Below are 20,023 nucleotides of genomic sequence, written 5' to 3'. Positions count from 1 at the left end.
AAATTTTATGTTGTGTGGATTTTGCCACAATAAAAAGAAACACACAAGCATGGAGGACCCAGCAAAGCAGATATTTCTGGGGGGTTAGACTGCTGAGAGGAAGGAGAAGGAAGGGGATCCAGTAACGGCTCTCTCCCTAACTCACCGGTGGACGACGGTGGAGGACGGCAGGGCTGTGGCATCACTGGAATTCTCCCCACTCGGGCAGCAACGTAGTGCTGGAGAAGAAGCATCTCCCCAACACCATCCTGAACCTGAGATTTAGTCAGTTTCCCCTGTTTTGCTTTTATGTAGAACTGCACATTTTTTTCTGCATGGCTCCTAGATCATAATTGTATTTCTGTGTAATCATTTAAGAGAGATTATGAGATTATGAGATTGCCACTCTTGCAAATGAAGAAATGGTTAAATATTGGCAATCTTATATGGTTCAGTACTCAACAGAGAGTGAGCCCAGGAAGCAGGGACTGGGCTGGTTTAGGTAACCCATTCTTTATGCCATGCTTACTTAGCACAGAACCTGGCATCACGTTGAAGCTTTGCAGGGATCACTGTTTTTTTTTTTTTAATTTATTTTTATTTTATTTATTCACTTGAGATAGAGCGAGAGTGAGAGAGAGAGAGAGTGAGAGTGAGAGCGAGCATGGTGGTGAGCAGAGGGAGAGGAGAAGCAGGCTCCCCGCTGAGCAGGGAGCCCAAGGTGGGGCTCGATCCCAGGACCCTGGGATCATGACCCAAGCCGAAGGCAGATGCTTAACTGACTGAGCCACTGAGATGCTCCTGTTTTATATACATATGTATAAATATGTCTTAGAACAGATGACTTTGGAATGTAATTAGAGCTCTAGCAGTGGCAGTTTTTATTAATATCATCAATATTAATATTAATTGTTATTACTAATGATAGGGTAACAGTCACTTGAGTCAGAAAGTATTCCTGGAAAGTCAGAAGCACAAAGAAAGAAAAGATAGTCAGCTAAAGTACCAGAAGTTTCTTTCTTTCTTTGTTTCCCTTTTTTTAAAAAAAAAAAAAAAAAAGGTTTATTTATTGATTTGAGAGAGAGAGAGGGTGTGCGCATGAATGGGGGAAGGGGAAGAAGCAGAGGGAGAGCGAGACTCCTCAAACGGATTCCCCACTGAGCACGGAGCCAAGATGGGGCTCGATCCCAGGACCCCAAGATCATGACCTGAGCTGACATCAAGAGATAGATGCTTAACTGACTGAGCCACCCAGCTGCACACCCCCCATCCTTTTTTGAGAGTTGATTCTAAAAGAGGGAGGGCACAGAGCAATTCTGAATCTCAATGGCAGGAAAAGGTAGTAGGAAATAGAAGGAGAGAGGAAAAAGCTCAGTCAAATGCACTCCTAAGGTTATGTATGAGAGGGTCAATGACACTTCAAACTTTAGATACTGCTTGTAAAAAAAAATGGACTCAGTCTTAAATAGAATGGGGGTAAAAGTGATACTGAATACAAATTACAGCAGTCAAAATAGCAGATAATTCTGGGGATAGGAGTTGGAGCAAATCTACCAAGAAGGAGAAGGAATAATCCCTGACATGCAGGAGGTACGCAGTAGAGATGAATCTGTTGAAACAAAGAAAATTAGCATTTGGAATTTGGGAGTTCAAGGCTTATGGGCACAAGTTGACCAAACCCATCTCTGACAGAAGCATTTCCACCTAGACAGTGATGTAGCACAGGACCGCTAGGTCCGCTCCAAGATTCCAAGCCATCAAAGGGGATGTGGACTCAGCGTGATGCGTGGAAGTCCCTGGAGAGAGAGAAGAGAAGTTGCTCTCTGCATAGCAATATCCCAGATCACCTTGGAGAGAGGAATGACACTCTGAGCAGGATGAATTATGGATGGGAACCTTCCTTATAGTGACAGTGGCAGATGATAAGGATAATGATAGCGAGCCCCTTCCGTGCCAGACACTGTTCTAAGCTCTTTTAGCACATAGACCACGTGAGCCATGTATGCTGTCAGTTTTGTGTGCCTGAAGTCTTTGTGGCCTCAGCATCCTAGGATGACCCCCATGAGCTCTGCCTCCTGGTATAGTGCCCTGGAAGGTCTCTTCCTCCTTGAGTATGGGAGGACTGCAGCTTGCTTCTGCTAACACATGACGGATTCCTTGATTAAGTTATGTCATATGGCAAGGGTGATGGGCTGTCACTCCCTTCATTGCTGATATGTACTTATATTTGTATGACTCTGAGAAGAGTCATTCTGATCCCTGCTAGCCTTGAAGAGGCAAGCCACCCCGACTTCCACAGCCACAGGAAAATGAATCCTGCCAACAATGTGAGTGATTTCCAAGGCTGATTCTTCTCCAGCCAAACCTCTAGATGAGCACGTGGCCCCGCTGATCCCTTGATCACATCTCGTGGGCCCCCAAACAGAGGAGCCAGCTAAGCCATGTCCAGACTCCCTACCCGTGGAAACTGTGAGATAATAAATGTGTGTTGTTCTAAGCTGTTAAGTATATGGTAACATGTTACACAGCTACACAAAACAAATACATCTTTCGTCAAGGAATTAGAGCAATGGCCTAGATTCTGTGATTCAGATAATCCTTCAGTCTCCCAAGAGGGTAGGATGCATGACCATAAGCATTGGGGCCCCCTCCTGAAATGGAACTACCTGTGTCCCTAAAATCTCTCTCGTGATGACTTTGAGACATTCTGAGCTCCTTATTCCAGAGTTAGTAGTCCCATAGCACTCTCTGCATTGCCATGAGACACTTGCCACATACAACACTTGCTTATCCGTTACTCCCACTGAAATGTAAGCTCGCTGAGGGATGGGGCTGAATCTAGCATCTTCAGCTTCTACCCCAGTGCATGGTCCCATAAATATCTGTTACATGAAAATATGAACATGTGAGTGAGCAAATGACTTACTGTACTCTGTCACTCAGGGTGTCATAGCCTAGTGATTAAGAATAAGACACTGAGGCATTGGGCACGTGGGTGGCTCAGTTGCTTGAGCAATTGCCTTCAGCTCTCAGGTCATGATCCTGGAGTCCCGGGATCAAGTCCTGCATTGAACTCCCTGCTCAGCAGAGGGTCTGTTTCTCCCACTGACCTTCCCCCTCTCATGCTCACTCTCTCTCATTCTCTCCCTCTATCAAATAAATGAGTCAAATCTTTAAAAAAAAAAAAAAAAGACACTAAAGCTTTGAGAGACCTTCCCAAGATATCATGACTAGAAAGTAGCGTATAGCAAAGGTCCGCTGACTACAGCCTGCCAACCAAGTCTAGCCCACCACCCATTTTTGATTCAACCACAACAATAGTTTTTGCATTTTTAAGTGGTTGGAAAAACCCCCAAAATAATATTTTATGATGCGTGAAAATTCTAGGAAGTTCAAATATCAGTGCCCATAAATAAAGTTTTATTGGTAAACAGCCATGCTCATTTGCATCCACCACCTGTTGTCCAATGACTATCAAATGGTGGAGTTGAGTAGTTACCACAAAGGTTGTATTGCCTGGAAAGCCTAAAACATTTATTATCTAGCCTTTTCAGAAAAATTTGCCTCTAAAGTCAGGCCCTGTGGCTTCAAATCCCAGCTTATTTCTCTGCTGTTTAGCCTTGAAATGTCACTTAAATCTTTTGTTCTCTCATCTGTAGAATGAGATAAAACATTACCTAACTCAGTCGTGATGAGAATCACTCACAGTGAATGTAACATTCTTGAGCACAAAGTAAATTCCCAATAAATGTTAGTTATGCTCATCATCCTGTTACGCCAAATCATGTCCAGTTCATGTTACGAAAATTTATTCTGTAAGAGAAATGTTTATGTTATGAAAGATGGCTACCTGCTATTTCTAGATACTTATTGATTGTTTTAATTTTATTTTTTAAAGATTTTATTTGAGAGAAGGAGAGTGTGAGTGAACATGAGCAGAGGTAAAGGGAGGCAGAGGGAGAAGCAGACTCTGCACTGAGCAGAGAGCCCACCATGGGGCTTGATCCCAGGACCCTGGGATCATGACCTGAGCAGAAGGCAGTTGCTTAACTAACTGAGCCACCCAGGCACTCTGATACTTACTGATTATTGCAGTTAAGCTTCTGGTGACCAGATCCACCATCTTCTGCCAGTTCCATGCTGAGCAGAACAATACATTTCCTAGGCTTATTTGTATGTATATATTTGTGTGTGTGTGTGTGTGTGTGTGTGTGTGTGTGTGTACATAATACACATTGTACTTTGTGGGTGATTCTCATGTTTGGTAAAATGCCATGCTTTGAAAGGCTCATGATCAGACAACACAGAGATTTTGGACTCACAGAATGTGCTAGGCTCTAGTTTCCAATATATGGTCATGCAAGCCAACCTTCATGTGACTCTCTTTTGGGAGAGAGTAGAGGAGGGGATAAGGTAGGGTTGTCTATAAATAGAGTTAAAATGCTTTCCCCCAGTAGCCTTCCTGGTATCTGAAATTCTCCTCCTGGATATTCATTACTCAGGTTCTCAATTTTTTAGTCTTTCAAAATATTCTAGCATCTAGTGGAGTTCCAGGTGTCCTGTAGATAACATATTTCAAGTGAAAACCGGGCAGGATTGTATAGAAATATCGCCGTGCTAGCGGATGGTCCACTGGAGGGTACATGTCTCAGAAGAAATGAATGTTTTTCAGGAACCTCACCTCCCTTGCTCTTCCTGAGGTCCTTGTGATGGCTGCATTTTCAGAGGAAAATAACCAAAGGCAAAGAAAAGGACTTACTGGTGGCATCCGAGAGCTCTGCCTAGAGTAGATGTTCTGGGAGGTCCGCTCTGATCCATCCCAGTAAATCTTGATAGCCCCAGAGTTCTTACAAGCCACTGTAAGCCAACTTCCAGAGTGTTGAAAGTCTAGCCACTGGGCTTTCTGGTCTGATACAGTTCAGTGGTCTGTACTTTGAGCCATGTGTTCAAGCCAGAGGTGCCTCTTGAGGTCTTTGGAGGTGACAGCTGTTGCATGCTGGTCACTATACTATTTTCCAGAAAGGTCCTCAGAAGGAACGTTCTGCCGAAGCAGTGACCACTGACTTCATTGAAGAGTCCCCTTCCAGGGCCCGACTCTCACATCTGGATCTAAAACAGCAAGGGACAGCACTATACACTTCAATATAAAAGATTCCTTGGCCTTAGGCAGAGAAGCATTATAAATCTTGCTGAGAACTTGAGATGCTGGTTAAACTCATTATTTGCTGTTCAAGACTCTCCTCTTGCAGTTTTCATCCTTTGTTAAATTTATAATCTCTAAATCCTTAGCCAAGATCCATGCCTTTAGGGAAGAAGCAGCCAGAAGATTTAAAACTTATCCTGTCCCCAGGGATGTTAATGGTGAAATAGACTTTGGTAATATGTTCTTAATTGTCACCATAAATCAACATCGTCCAGTATGTTAAGTTTGCCCATGTAAATTGCCGATTGGAGAGCCTTTTCCATGCTTTGGAGACAGTTGTAACGTTGATGAAACAAGTGGTCTGTCTTTGGGGATGTGGCCCAATAAATATACTAATTCATTCCCCAAATACATGCCCTACTCTTTGCCCTCAGAGAAAGTGTCCTACCAGCTGAGGGAAGAAGCTCCAAGTCTTGAAGTTACAGTATACAAAGAGAAAGGCATTCTTGCCCCTGGGCTATAGTTTTTCACTGAAATCTTTTGTGCCTTAGCAATTGTTCCTTTGAAAGTGTCCTCTGGAATACGTCAGCCAGCTTATCCAGTCTTTGAGAATTTCTCTGAGGATATCCCAGTTAGCTTTTTTTTTTTTTTAAAAATATGTGCATTGCCTTCATTTCCTTTCCAATCAATTCATTCATCAAACATTTGCTGCACACCAACTCTGTGCCCTGTTCTTGGCACGAAACTGTCGCAGAGAATAACATAGCAAAGAACCCCACAGCTCAGAGGAAGACAGTAGGTGACTTATTTTTATAAATGAAAATATCCGGTCCTGTGATGAAAATAATGAATGCACTTCACTTTCAAAGAAGGTGTATCAGGGTGGGGGTCACGGACATCTTATCCGAGGAGTTCACATCTGAAGCGAGACCCACAAGGAAAGAGGCAGCGAGCACTCCACAGTCCAGGGGAAGGGTTGTGCGGGCCAAGGACCAGTGAGGGTAGGGACCCCAAAGAATGAGCTTGACATATTTGATGCACAGTTCAAAGTCAGAAGCGGCTGGAGTGTAAGAGAGAGGGTCAGTGCAAAGAGCTGGGTTGGGAGAGAGGGCAGGGGTCAGACCACAGAGGGCCTGACACGGGAGTGGATTCTAAGCATGAAGGGAAGCACCAGAGGTTTTGCTGGCATGTCGTGATTTCCATTTAAAAGGCCAGCTCCTTATGCGGAGAATGGCCTGCAGCAGGGCAGGTGTGGAAGCTGGGAGTTTTCCAGGGGAGGAGTGCCGACCAGGAGTGGGTGACATTTGAGGTTTTGGCTTAAGTAGCTGCAGGAAGGGTGGTACCATTTACTGAAATGGGAAAGAGACACTTGGCTTTTGCTTGGAGTTTTATCTGGGGGACGGGCACTCATCAGTGAGGTTGTGGCCATGTGGAGTTAGAGGAGCCTGGAGAACACTGAAATGGGGCTTTCCAGGTTGCAGGTCATGTTTGTGCCTGGGGCTCAAGGGACGGGTCTGAGTAAAAACCACTACGGGTGTTTTGAAGGGCTTTTTGAAAAACGACAGCTTCCCTCAGCGCTTTTTATGAGCACCCGTAATTAGCTGGGCCTCGATCTGGCAGGGGCGTGGGACGAGTAAGCAGATAGGCAGAGTGCTGGAGGCCGGAAGTTCAAGTCTGTACTCGGGTCCCCGGTGTCTCACTTGTGTCCTTTGGATCCCAACCCTCAAACATGCTAGTTCTTTATTTTCGAAGTTAATTTTGCTTTTTTAAACTGTCCTATGGTAAAAGTAATTTTGTGTATGTGTTCAGGTTCTACGAACTCTACCACAGGTATATCGTCTTCTAACCACTGCTACAACCAGAGCACAGAACCGTTCGTCAAAATGGAAATTTTCTCATGCTCTTCTTTTGTGTTCATACTCGACCCCTACTCCTGACTGAGTGCGCCGTGAGGGACTGGGAGCAGTGCCAGGTTCTTTCTGAGTTCTCCTTCTATGTTTCAAATTCTGTGATCTGTGATCTCCAGCATTTCGGTCCATGTGGACAAGGCCACCCAAAGGTGCCTAACTTGAATTAGAAGAGGAATGCCAGGAGAAGCTGAACTTAGAAAGATATGGCAACACATCCGGCCCCAGAGAGGAAACAGTGAAAGCCTGGGTGCAGGCACTGGTCACCTAGAAGGTGTGCCTGTACTTTACCCTAGAGCTCTCAGCTAGAAAACCAGGGCAACAAACAAGAGAGCAGAAGCCATGCATGCCTACAGGTAACTGGTATCCCCAAGGGTAGGAGAACCCAACAGTTCCGATACCTTCCCTGTGAAATGAACTTTGGAAATGAAAAGTTCTCTTGTAGGAAAATAATGACATTTCTTGCTCATCTCCTTTGGACTCTGATTTTCCCAAGGTGAAGGATGACTTCAGAGGGAAAAGTGAGTCCCTTGTGGTTGGTTATGAATGTGTTGAGGCAGGAAGTAGAAATCCATGTAGTGGCGAGGTTGTAAAGTAGACTTTTGAGGCAAATGGAGGCATGAAGCCACTCAAAGTTCTTCCTACTAACATCTGATGCGCAAAACGGAGTGAGAAAGTAAATTAACCATCCCCAGGGCTGTGGGTGGTGCTGAGCAGGGCACATGGGGAACTTGGGTTGGGAGTCAGTATCTTGCCTTTTCCCTTCCCAGGCTACTTTCCCGGACTTGTACGGCACATTAAATCCTTAAACAATAACAGCTTTCAGGATCCACGATGCATCATTAAATGAGTTAAGGAGCTAATTAAAGGGGGCCCTGTCTCCCTGATTTCATCGTACTAAATCACCTGTGCCCCATTTCAGCAAGTGTTTCCAAGCCAGGAATTTGCCCATAAAATGATCTCACATTAGCCTGGTATGTTGGGTTTCATTTCCTCTTATGCAATTATCTATTAGTAATTGGAGAAGGCATCACCGCAGAATAAATAATGGAACATAAATTAGATGACGTTGGAGTCACACTTTGGCTGCAGAGAGGTGCAGTGTGTCACGTATTTAAACGCTAAGAGTGCAGAGCACCCTGTCCCTGTAGCCATCTGTCCCTGTTCTGCTGGTGTAGAATTCCAGTAGTTGCATATCCTCTTTTGGTAGGTGAAATGCAGACCGTGAAAAGGTCAGACTGTCTGTTCATGTGGAAGAGAAGTTGGCAGTAAAGTCAGGATGTCACCAGGAGAGTTTTAACTGTCTGACAAGGGGCTTTGCAAGCTGGTCTTTATTTGGGGGATGGATTTATCATACACCATCCAGGACCTCTCCAGGCTTAGAAGCTTTCTACATCAGTGTAGGAGAGCAGAATATTCTCTCAGGTATTGGGGTGAGAGCTTGACTCAAGCAGGCTTGCAGAAACGCAGGAGACATCTAAATGTCAACATAAGTCATTCAGAAGGAGGAAGTATGGCAGCCTGGAAGCCAGTACAGAGGGTGCCCGCATTACTCTTGGGGCCACAGTTCATATTGGGTTTCTTGCCAAGGACACACTTTTGCCTCCTGGGCCAATCCTTGTACTCTTTAAGGCAAGTGGCCCCTTGATTTTACAGTTGAAGAAATAGAGGACAAGATAAATTGGTATATACCTAAGAAATACATTCATCCAATGGCAGAATTTGGGCTCAAACCCAGGTCTTCTGGTTCCTAGTTCAGTCTTACCTCTCACATTTATATAACATTTCTGAAGTGACCTAAGTCATTTAGAATGGGAGGAGCCAAGGCTTAGCAACGGGGAGGGGTGTAGGTGGGGAGTGAGGTGGGTGTAGTTATAAAAGGCCAACATGAGGGATTCTTGGGGTGACAGAAGTGTTCTGTATGTCAGTGTGATGGTGGATACATGTTCCTATGCGTATGAGGAATTTGCATAGAACTAGATGCACAACTAGATAAAAAATGGGGAGAATGGAGTTAGATCAATAGATGTCAGTGCTACGAATACATTACAGTATTGTATTAGATCATGCATATGATTATAATGTATTGTATCATACATTATGGTATTGTATTAGATCATGCATGTGATTGTAACGTATTATATCATACATTATGGTATTGTATTAGACTGTGGTTTTGCAAAATGGTACCAATGGAGAAAACTCGGCATAGTGTTCGTGCGGGCTCTCTGGGTTATTTCTTGTGTCTGCATGTGAATCTACAATGATCTCAATGAAATTTTCAACTAAATGAATGAGGGTTTGATATGTAACAGCACAGATAAATCCTAAGTATGCTATATAGTTTTCTGATGCTTGAAATGTTTATTTAAAAACTGCTTAAAAACATCGGGAAGTCTTTTTTTTAATATTGTAATTTTATTTTTTTCACTGTTCCAAGATTTATTGTTTATGCACCACACCCAGTGCTCCATGCAATCTGTGCCCTCCTTAATACCCACCACCAGGCTCATCCATTCCCCCCAACCCCCTCCCTTCCAAAACCCTCAGTTTGTTTCTCAGAGTCCCCAGTCTCGTGGTTCGTCTCCCCTCCGATTCCCCCCAACTCACTTCTCCCGTCCTTCACCCAATGCCCTCTGTATTATTCCTTATGCTCCACAAGTAAATGAAACCATATAATAATTGACTCTTTATTGTGAGACTTTTCAAACATACAGGAAAGTAGAAAAGACAGTATAACAGACACCCATACAGCTGTCCCCTAGCATTTGTTAGCATTTTGCTGTATCTTACTCAGTCATTTTAAAGTAAGTACAAACCCATAACACTTCACCCCTAAATATGTGACTCTGTGTCTCCCAAAGAACAAGATCATTTTCCTGTGGACCCACAGTGCCATTATCATACTTGACAAAATGAACAGTTCTTTAATATCTTCTGTTATATTGGTCCATATTTAAATTCCCATAATGTTCTCAAATTATATTTTATAACAATTTTTTAAAAACCAGGATCCAGGGTTGCCTTGCTAGCTCAGTTGGTTAAGCATCCAGCTCTTGATTGCAGCTCAGGCTGTGATCTCAGGGTCCTGGGATTGGGCCCTGTGTCAGGGCTCCGTGCTGAGTGGGGAGTCGGCTTGAGATTCTCTCTACCCCCCTCTCTCGGCCCTCCCCCTCAAATAAATAAATAAATCTTAAAAGACAAACAAACAAATCCAGGATCCAAACAAGAATAATGGGTTGCATTTGCTTTTTGTGTTTCTTTTAGTCCTCCTTTGCCATGAGTATCCATTGTCATTCTCATTGATTGATGGTCTCATGACCATTCTTATACATTGGTTGCAATATTCTTAATGACCCAAGGACAGCCTTGGGAGGGCTGTGTTTTTGGCAACCATCCTCCAAAAGACTGTCTTGAAAAGGCTCCTCTTAAGAAGTTCTTACTAACACTACCTTACCTTTGTAGGCTGCTGTTTGCCTTATGAATGTATTTTTTTTAAGATTTTATTTATTTATTTGTCAGAGAGAAAGTGAGAGTGAGAGAGTGAGTGGACACAAGCAGGGGGAGCAGCAGGCAGAAGGAGAAGCGGGCTCCATGCTGAGCAAGGAGCCTCATGCGGAACTCGATCCCAGGACCCTGGGATCATGACCTGAGCTAAAGGCAGACGCTTTACTGACTGAGCCACCCAGGTGTTCCTACCTTATGAATGTATTATCTTATCTGCTTCTCTCAGTAACACTGGATGCTCCAGTTTTTTTAGTTATAGACTTGAGATCATATTAGTTTTCATTCAAGTATTAATGAGATATTTCTTATTATCCCCACGTCACACATGGAGGAAACCGAGTTCTAGAGAGGTTAAGTGACTTTCCAAGGTCACCATTCCTGGCAGAGTCAGATTCCTTGGCTCAGACATCTTTCTACTGTGCCATTCCTAGGACCACACAAAGAGAAAGGGAAGCCTCCGCACTGTACACTGTGTCCCACCTAGCAGTTTCTGGAGCTAGTCTGCCTCCCTGCCATATTTAAAATGTGGCAGACTCTTGTCTTGCTGCTGCCAAAGGCAGAAATGGGGTTTACCCAGTATGGCTAGAGGGCTGGGAGGCTCTTCATATCATCTCTGCTTTGACTCACCACTGTTTTTGCAGGTGATACTGGTGTCCCACCCACAGCCCTTCTGCTGTCACTGTTTCTGTGGAAGTTGGCCTAACTTCCAACTGTTGGTACCCGCGTCTCTTTGCCTGAAGGGTCTTTGTGGTCCCTGGAGCCTACTTTGCCCATGCTCCTGGGACACTGGAAGGAGTGGGAAGTTAACATCTCTCAAGAGTAGGCACCAACCTATGATGATTGAAAGTTGGGCAACAATTTCCAGCCCTTTTGGATGACTCAACAATGCATATTCCTCATTGGTCCTAGAGAGTGCCAGGATGGCGAAGCCCTAGTTTCTCACGGTGGGAATTTGCCTGGTTAACATACCCTTCGTAGTGGTTTCCGTCCCTTCCTCTCTCACTTCTCTTCACCGTATTCATGGGTCCTTGGATCACCTCTGAATAAATCCTTTGCATTTGAATCCTTAATTTTAGGGTTTGCTTCTGGAAGAACCCAAATGGAGACACTCCCCGAGGTCTTTGGCTAGAACCACCAGGAGATGTGGCTTTTGTCTTCTTGGGCACACAATTCATGTTGACTTTACCAAGAAAATGATTTGGGATGAAAAAACAACTTACAACAAGCTAGGAGGAAAGGTTTTCTCCCACAAAGAAGCTAAGTGGCCCGGGCTATAGAAAGTTATCTGGGGTCAGATCTTGGTTGGAAGGAAAATGAGATCCCTAAGGGAAGGAAACCTTAAAACATAGTTTACCATATCCATTAAGGGAGGCCTATAAATTCTAGGACTTGGGAGCTCTGCAAGTATAATATCCCCCCCTCCCCAGGAAAAACAAGCCTGCATAAAACTCTGCTTTTAATTAACAACATGTAGTTAAACTAATATTGGTTCATTAGGTAGAGCGAGAGCTTCTACTGACAGCAACTTTCAAAGGGAGAAAGTACCAATCTGATCTATGTTGACTATAAAGCATCGTTTCTTAAGCAGCTTAGTAGAGGTAAGGCAGGGCAGATTTATTTGATCGTTAACCCTGGGAAATAAAACTGGAGCCCAGCGCAGGGTTTGTAAAACGGCCGCCTCACCCACACCGGGGTGCTTGGCTTTCCAGGGGTAGAGAGAAAGTGATGGAAAAGGCAGGGCACTGGTGTATTGCCGCCCACGGAGGAGCTTTGGGTGGTACGTGTCCCCCTCGGGCTTTATCTTCTTCCCGGAGATAGCTGGGCCTCGATGTGTGCATTACAACACATCTTTTCCAGGCTTAGACCCGCCTCTCTCTCCTTGGTTGGGGCTGTTTATTGGCCAGTCTGTGCAGAAAAGCTACGATAAGGATTTTTGGCTGTAGCAATGAGACAGCAGCTTAATAATCGTAAATCCCAGGCAGATCTACCCAAAGGGGACATGGGGTGGAACAAGATGTGCAGACAGACAGGGGTTAGCTGGCCTCTCCCAGTAGGGGCAGGCACAGTGGGGTTGGCTGGGGTGGCCGTGTCTCAGGCTAACTACCTGATTGGCCCTTATGTGCTCAGAATGTTCAAGTCTGACCTTTTAAAAAACTGGGGGGAGGAGCAATTTTATATATGCTGAAAATTTGCAAAGGTGGCATAGATCATTCCTGTAGACCCTGTATCTAGATTCCTATGTTGTTAAAAAATTTTATCATTGTGGTACATTGGTCAAACACAGAACCCAACACAGGGGCATCACTATAAGCCAAATTCCAGACTTCATTCAGATCTTGCCAGATTTATTTTCTTTCTTTCTTTCTTTCAAAATATTTTAATTTATTTATTTGAGAGAGAGAGAGAGAAAGAGCACGCACATGAGAGGGGAGAAGGTCAGAGGGAGAAGCAGACTCCCCATGGAGCTGGGAGCCCCATTGCCAGGTTTTGTGTTTGTATCCTTTTCCTGTTCTAGGATCCAGACTAGGAGATCACATTACATTTCATCGTCACGGCTCGGGAGTTTCCTCTGGTCCAGTGACAGTTTCTCGGTCTTCCTTTGTTTTTCTTGGCAGTTTTGAAGAGTACTGGTCGTCGACTGTCTCTCTGTTTGGGCTTCTTTTATTGGACTGGTGTAATGGGCTTTGGGGAAGGATCCATAGAAGTGCCCTTCTCATGCACCGTGTAGGGGGTGCATGCTGTCGACATGACTGGTCCCTGGAGAAGTTAACCTGATCACCTACACCTGATTCATAAATCCCTATTTTCCATTTTCAGGGCAGGAGCATGGTTGATGGGAATACTTTTGGCTGGCAGGCAAGGGTGTCTTAGGGTTGAGTCAAATAGCACGTTCTCGAGGAGCGCAGAGCCAGCAGATCTGGGGCAGGAAGGCAAATCTGTTGACAGTAATTAAAGATGATTCTGTTTTGCTCCTGCCCATGATGGAGCTGCTGCAGGCGGTTCGAGAACCCGATATGACAGGAGAATTAACTGTTCTGACACGGGACGAAGGCAGCACAGGATGTTGGATGTTTGTATACATTTTAGGTGTCATATTCACAAACGGGAAAACCCCAAATGCCTTTCACCATGAGAACGGATAAATGAATAGAAGCGGATTCGTATAATGCCATACTCCTCAGTCACGAAAAAGACTACAGTGGCAGTATGTGCCGCAGTGTGGGTGAATCTCAGAAGCCTCTTTCTGAGGGTGAAAAGCCAGAGGCGGAGGAGCGCGTTCTGTATGATTCCATTCACGTTAAATCCTAGAATGGGGAAGTGACCCCGTGGTGACAGAAAGGACTGACCATGAAGGGGTACGAGGACACCCTTTAGGGAGTCGTATTTGATTGGGGTATGGGTTAGATAGCCACATGCACTTCTCTAAACTTGTCAGGCCATGCCCCCCAAATGGAAACATTTTATTTTACATAAATTATACCTCTTTGATACTGATGTAAAAAGATAAAACTAATTAAGGACAGAGTCGTAGACACTGAGGTTTTATGGAAAGAGGTAGATGAGAGGTCACAGGGAGAAGCACAGACCAGGAATATGAACCTCTCCAAGGGCGTCGAGTCCTCTGTGTAGGTGGCATGTGGGGACAGCACGGAGGGCTTAGAGCCACTCATCCTCCTTCCTGACCCTCCCCACGCCTCCCCCAGGGCCTCTTTCACAGCACGCAGTATTAAATATATCTGTATCCCCGAATTACACTAACTTTCATGATCTTAATGAAATGGCTAATACTTTTTTTTTTTTTTTTTGGGCCAACTTGAAAATCTCAATTTCTAGAGATGGAAATGTCTATTTACATTTAATTTGTTTAGTTCATATGCCAATTTCAATGTGGGTATAAAATAATACATCATTTTGGGGCACCTGGGTGGCTCAGTTCATTAAGTAGCTGACTCTTGGTTTCTGCTCAGGTCATGATCTCGGGGTTGTGGGTTCGAGCCCCACGTCAGTTTCTGTGCTGGGTGTGGAGTCTGCTTCAGATTCTCTCTCCTTCTCCCTCTCCCTGTAGCATGTGTTCTCTCCCTCTCAAATAAATAAATAAATAAATAAAATCTTTAAAAAGCCCAAAATAATGGGGTATTTTAGAGCACAACTTTTTTCCTCATGCTCCCATTTCATGGAATGATTTCATCCGGACTCTTCACATGTCTTGGGCCATCTGGGTCTCCACCACTGCCTCAGCCACCCAGAGAGGCATTCGTTCTGTTAGTGAGTCCTGCTTTATGCTTGCTACAGTGGGGACCCATTTGTCTCAAGGCCAACCGGCCCTAGACATGGCTGACACGGGGGGCGGTGACAGGGTTGGTTCATTAGCCAGTTGGCTGTGTAGCATGTTCAGCACAGAGGATCCAGACACCCAGTGGAAGTGTACCCACTCCTCTAATCTGTACAGAGCATATCCTAAATGGATGGCCTCTCTGCCCACGAAATTTGGCCACATAGATGACTTTCAGTTTTGTTCGCCCAGGGGACTTCCACTCACATGGTCTGTGAAGTCCAAAGCTCTCTTGGCAGCTACTCTTAGAATTCTCTTTGGAGTCTCTGATGTAAAAGCAAGATCTTTGGGAAGAGCCCAGGGCTCTCTCATAGCCTGTTATCTTACAGATAGCTAACTAAACTTGGCTTTCTAGAAGCGAAATTCAGAAGAGCCTGGGGGAGGGGGGGAGTCTTGGGCCCTTGGGTCAGACCCTTCCTGAATACAGCAACAGCAACTAACTAAGGACTGAATAAGAATAAGAAGAAATTTCAATATTGGTATAGTTCTTTGTTCAAAAACCTGGATTTGAGCGTTGATACCAGGTAACCTTATAGATAATTCCAAACATTTTTACACATGGGATTGTTGGAAGAGTGACAGTATGATGTAACTCTACCTGTAAAGCAAGCCTACACCATGCACGTACATTTGTAAATGTTTAGAATTCTGTCACAGTGGTTGAACTCTCTGATAGGAACAGCTGTAATGTTCATTAATTGCTCCCTCCGTTTGTAAGTAAGTACAATGCCCTGGACAATTTGTTATGGCCTGGGGATGTGGTAGTTGGCGTGGCGGTCTTAGAGACCCTTGATGACTTATTCATGGATTTGTTTCAAGATCCCAGAACACATCCAAGTATCTTATACTCTTTTGTCTTTGCATCTCCTACTGATCACTTCTTCCTTTTTTTTTTTTTTTAAACCTATAACTTTAATATTATACATAAACCTCCGTAGTAACTACCCCTGAGGTCAAAAAATAGACTATCATTTGCACCCTAGAATCTTCCCTCATACTCCATCCGAATCAGTATCCTCTGCCTCTCTATCCTTCCTACTGTAACGTTCTTTTTTCCTGGTGGTAATTGGTCACTTCTTCCTGATACTTCCTCCTCTATCTGCCTGGCAGGTTCCTGCTTATCCTGGGAAAACCCAGACAATGCATTATCCCTTTTGTACGGTTTTCCCTAAGCTCTCCACGTCACTCCTCCCCAGGCCCTGATGGGATTAACTCCTCCCTGCTGTATGCTATACTCTAGCTTCTAAGTGCTGCGGCTGCTGCTTCTTGTTCTTACTATTATTATGGTGAATTGCAGTGGTTTTACTTGTGTCTCTCTTTTCCCAATATCGTCATCATTTCTCAGTAGACTAGGAGCATCTTTGGGAAGAAAGTATATATTTTTTTCCCACTTCTGCATCATAATGCCCAACACATACTGAGCACTCAGGAAGTGTTACGGCATGGCCTTCTAAGCAAGTTCTTAGTTCAAGTCTAGTTGCTTGCTGTTGAAGCCAGTTTTTAAGAGCCGGAGGATCACCTAGGTGACTGGCATTCCACCTGGTAATTCAACTTCCCGTACCCACTTTTAAGTCCTGAGAGGACCCTTAAGCCAATGGTCTTTTGCTACCCCTGACCAAGGTATTGGTCAAACCAATCATCTCTCCTGTCTAATTACCTGCTCTGTGTGCTTTTCTTGAGAATCTTCTGCTCTGCCACCTTCCTGAGCTCTCAGAGTTGCTGCATCTCTTGCCACCAGAAACCTAGTGGGGCAGATAGGGCCTGTCACCCTCAGTCAGAGAAGAGCTCAGAGAAGTTGAGCCGTGTACAAGGTTGTGCCCTTCACAAGTAGAAAGTAGGAATTGAAAGTTGGATTTTCTGGTTCCAAATCTAAACCAGGGTACTTTTCAGAATGGGGAGGCTCCTTTGTCTACACATCCAGCGTGTATCATATGTGCTATGTGTATTGTGTGTGCCATGTATTATAGAGGACACAGAGAACGTGAGGGTTATTTCCTAGAGGAACAAGCAGACACATGTAGAATGCAGAGAGACAATACGGAGTCAGCATGGAGAAGGCAGGAGAGGTGAGAAAGAGGAAAACAGCCCTGGACAGTCAGGTGCTGACGTCACACTCACAGCTGGCCCTTGGTGCTCTCTGGGGGGACATTGGCAGGGGCACAGATGACCAACACTAGACAGGGCCACCCTGTGGCTATCATGGAGCAAGACAAACACAAGACATTCTGTAATCATGTGTGAGCACAAAACAACACCACTGTTGAAACCATAAAATCCAGGCATCCTTATTCCCTGGCTTAGGGAGTCATGTCTTCTTCCTTACCAGTTATGACTTCAGTTCTGCTTTATTCCTTATGTCCACTAGATAAGATTCATTAGGATCCCCGGTCATAGAATTATCGTCATCTTCATTTCCTGACACGTCCAGTCCAGAGGGAAGCCTTGCTCCTTTGCCACTTCTCTCGATTCACACAATACCATCTCAAACCCTAACAAGTTTCTGCTAATACTACTAATAATCTCTTACTGAGATGCCTCATGGCATCTTCTCCATGGTGGGCCATCCCCCTCATCGCATTGGTCCAGTAATGCCAACCTCATTTGAGGAAATGTGTTCCCAGGGGTCTTCGACTCATGGGTATACAACAAATGGAAAAAGAAACACCAGATGCCTGGTGCAGATAAATCGTGATTCACAGGCTTCCTGTGAGACCTCTGGAAGTCTGTCAATTCCAGTTTTCAGCATGGATCTCATCTCTTCTCTGAAAGAACCTGAGACCCAAAATTCTTCTATTAGTCATGGCATAGAACAGGATTTCCAACTTTGGCTGTGCACTGGAACCACTTGGGTAGCTTGAAAAACACAGATACCTGGGTTCCAACTCCAGAGATGCTGGTTTCATTGGTGTGGCTTGTGGCCTGGGCATCAGCATTTTTAAAGCTTGTGGGTAAGGCCACTATGCAGACAAATTGGAGAATTACTGGTAAAATATGATTTCAGCAGGTGTGTGTATATATATAGTACAGCATAAGAGGATGTGAATGTATGCTTGACCCCGAGTGCTTGCGCGTATGTGATATTTGTGATAGAGGAGGAATATGTTTATGTGTGTTGTGTGGAAAGGGGGTGACTCTGTGTGTATGTGTGCCACATTGAGGCAGGTCTCTGTGTGTGAGAATGTGCACTGTGCAGCCCTGTGGGAGATAAGGACATCAAATGGCTGTGGGAGCCAGTCACACCTGTAGTTTACCATGGAGACGGTGGCCAGAAGGTGTCTGTGCCAGGCTCGTTGGCAGTTGGGGAGGAGTTGCTAACTGGGGACCTGGGTGGGAAGAGGAGGCTTAGTTAGCAGAGTACTGGTGGGAGCATCTGAAAACCCACTGGTGTATCAGTCACATATGGACCTGTGCTGCTGCCGTGATTGGGAAAAGATGAAGAGTGTGAGTCTTCTACCTCTAAAAACTTACCTCCCCAGTTAATGTTGCTTAGAGCAGGGTTCGCCGACTTTTGTGGGCATCAGAGTCACCAGGAGAGATTGTTAAAACATGGCTTTCTGGGCCCTACTCCCAGAGTGTTTGACAGCATACATCTGGGGAGAGGCCTGAGAACTTGCATTTTAACAAGTGCCCAGGAGTTCCTGGTGCTGGTGATCTTGGGACCACAAATGGAGAACCAATGGTTCTCAGTTTCCCTGGGTGATTGCTCACTGGACCCACTTGGGAAACTAATCTGTTCCTATTCTTATCTTGGACCACTTCAATCAACGTGTGTGTGTGTGTGTGTGTGTGTGTGTGTGTGTGTGTCCTAAGCAGTGGGAGTCCTCCAAACTCCCAAGACGATTCTAATAGGAAACCCTGCCTGGCAGGTAATAAGCTTCACAAAGGCAGACATATTTCTCTTTTGTTCACTGGTATATCTCTGGTGCCAAAAAATTGCCTGTCCCGCAGTAGATGCCCAGTAAACATTTGTTAAATGAATGTGTGAATGCTACTTACGAGGTACCAGCCCTCCAAGACTGAGAGTTAGCTCTTAATTCAGCATTTATCTGAGCACCTCCTGTAGGGAAGGAGGTGTATGAGAGTAGTTTCTTGCCTCTCCACATTGACGTTCTTAAACTGTTCGCTGGTGTATGTGTGTGTGAGTGAGGAGCCTACAGGGCTTGAATAGCCTGGGTCTTCTAGAGCTCTGGAGCTCACCACCCTCAGGTCCCTGTATATGATTGAGATTTTAACTTTTTTTTCCCATTTAGCTGTTGGGAAAAACCTACCACTGGTGAAAAGAGCATGGACCAGCCATGGCCAGGGCCTTGGCTCTGTCATACCCCCAGCCTGGCCCCAGTGATGGAGATACCCAGCTTCCAGTTCATATTTAGTCCTGAGTGGACGGCATTGTGTCATCCAGACCTCTTTGCCGCTAGGACTGATGCCATGTACCTGGACACCAAGTTTGAGTTCAGAGCTCTTTTATCATTTTTATTCTGTTTATTGCTTACCAAAGAAATGTGTTCATAACTAGTTTTTGTTGGAAAATGGGACAGATCTAAGGGGGAGGTATGGTTTTATTTCTCTTGCTATGTGTACTTTTTAAAATACGGATTTATTCATTTATTTGGGAGAGAGAGCAGGAGTCTGCGAACACATGATTTGGGGGCAGGGCAGAGGGAGAAGGAGAGACTCTCAGGCCGGCTCCACACTGAGCATGCAGCACGATGTGAGGCTCGATCCCCCGACCCTGACCTCATGACCTGAATTGAAACCAAAAGTCAGACGCTCGACAGACTGAGCCACCCAGGTGCCCCAAGGTCCTAATTTTTTTTTTTAAATATTTTATTTATTTATTTGACAGAGATCACAAGTAGGCAGAGAGGCAGGCAGAGAGAGAGAGAGAGAGAGGGATGCAGGCTCCCTGCTGAGCAGAGAGCCTAATGTGAGGCTCGATCCCAGGACCCTGAGATCATGACCTGAGCCGAAGGCAGAGGCTTTAACCCACTGAGCCACCCAGGCGCCCCCCGAGATCCTACATTTAATGAAAACATTCTCCTTACTGTATTTACTCAGGAAATGTTTATGAAACGCCTATAATGTGCCAGACTCTAGGAACTAGGGATGGCATGTGAGCAAGACCTGGAATCATGGCTAGGACAGCACTGTCCA

At 44.9% G+C, this 20,023-nt stretch overlaps 1 long non-coding RNA gene across 1 annotated transcript in view; it reads left to right on the top strand.

Moving 5' to 3' along the window:
* LOC116581275 overlaps positions 1 to 20,023 on the top strand; it is a 232,900-nt gene that overhangs the window by 32,451 nt on the left and 180,426 nt on the right. The window lies entirely within an intron of this gene.

This window comes from Mustela erminea, chromosome 20, assembly GCF_009829155.1.
Source record: "Mustela erminea isolate mMusErm1 chromosome 20, mMusErm1.Pri, whole genome shotgun sequence".
Lineage (NCBI taxonomy): Eukaryota > Metazoa > Chordata > Mammalia > Carnivora > Mustelidae > Mustela > Mustela erminea.
Note: the sequence above shows the minus strand (reverse complement) of the source record. Positions and strands in the feature narration are given on the sequence as shown.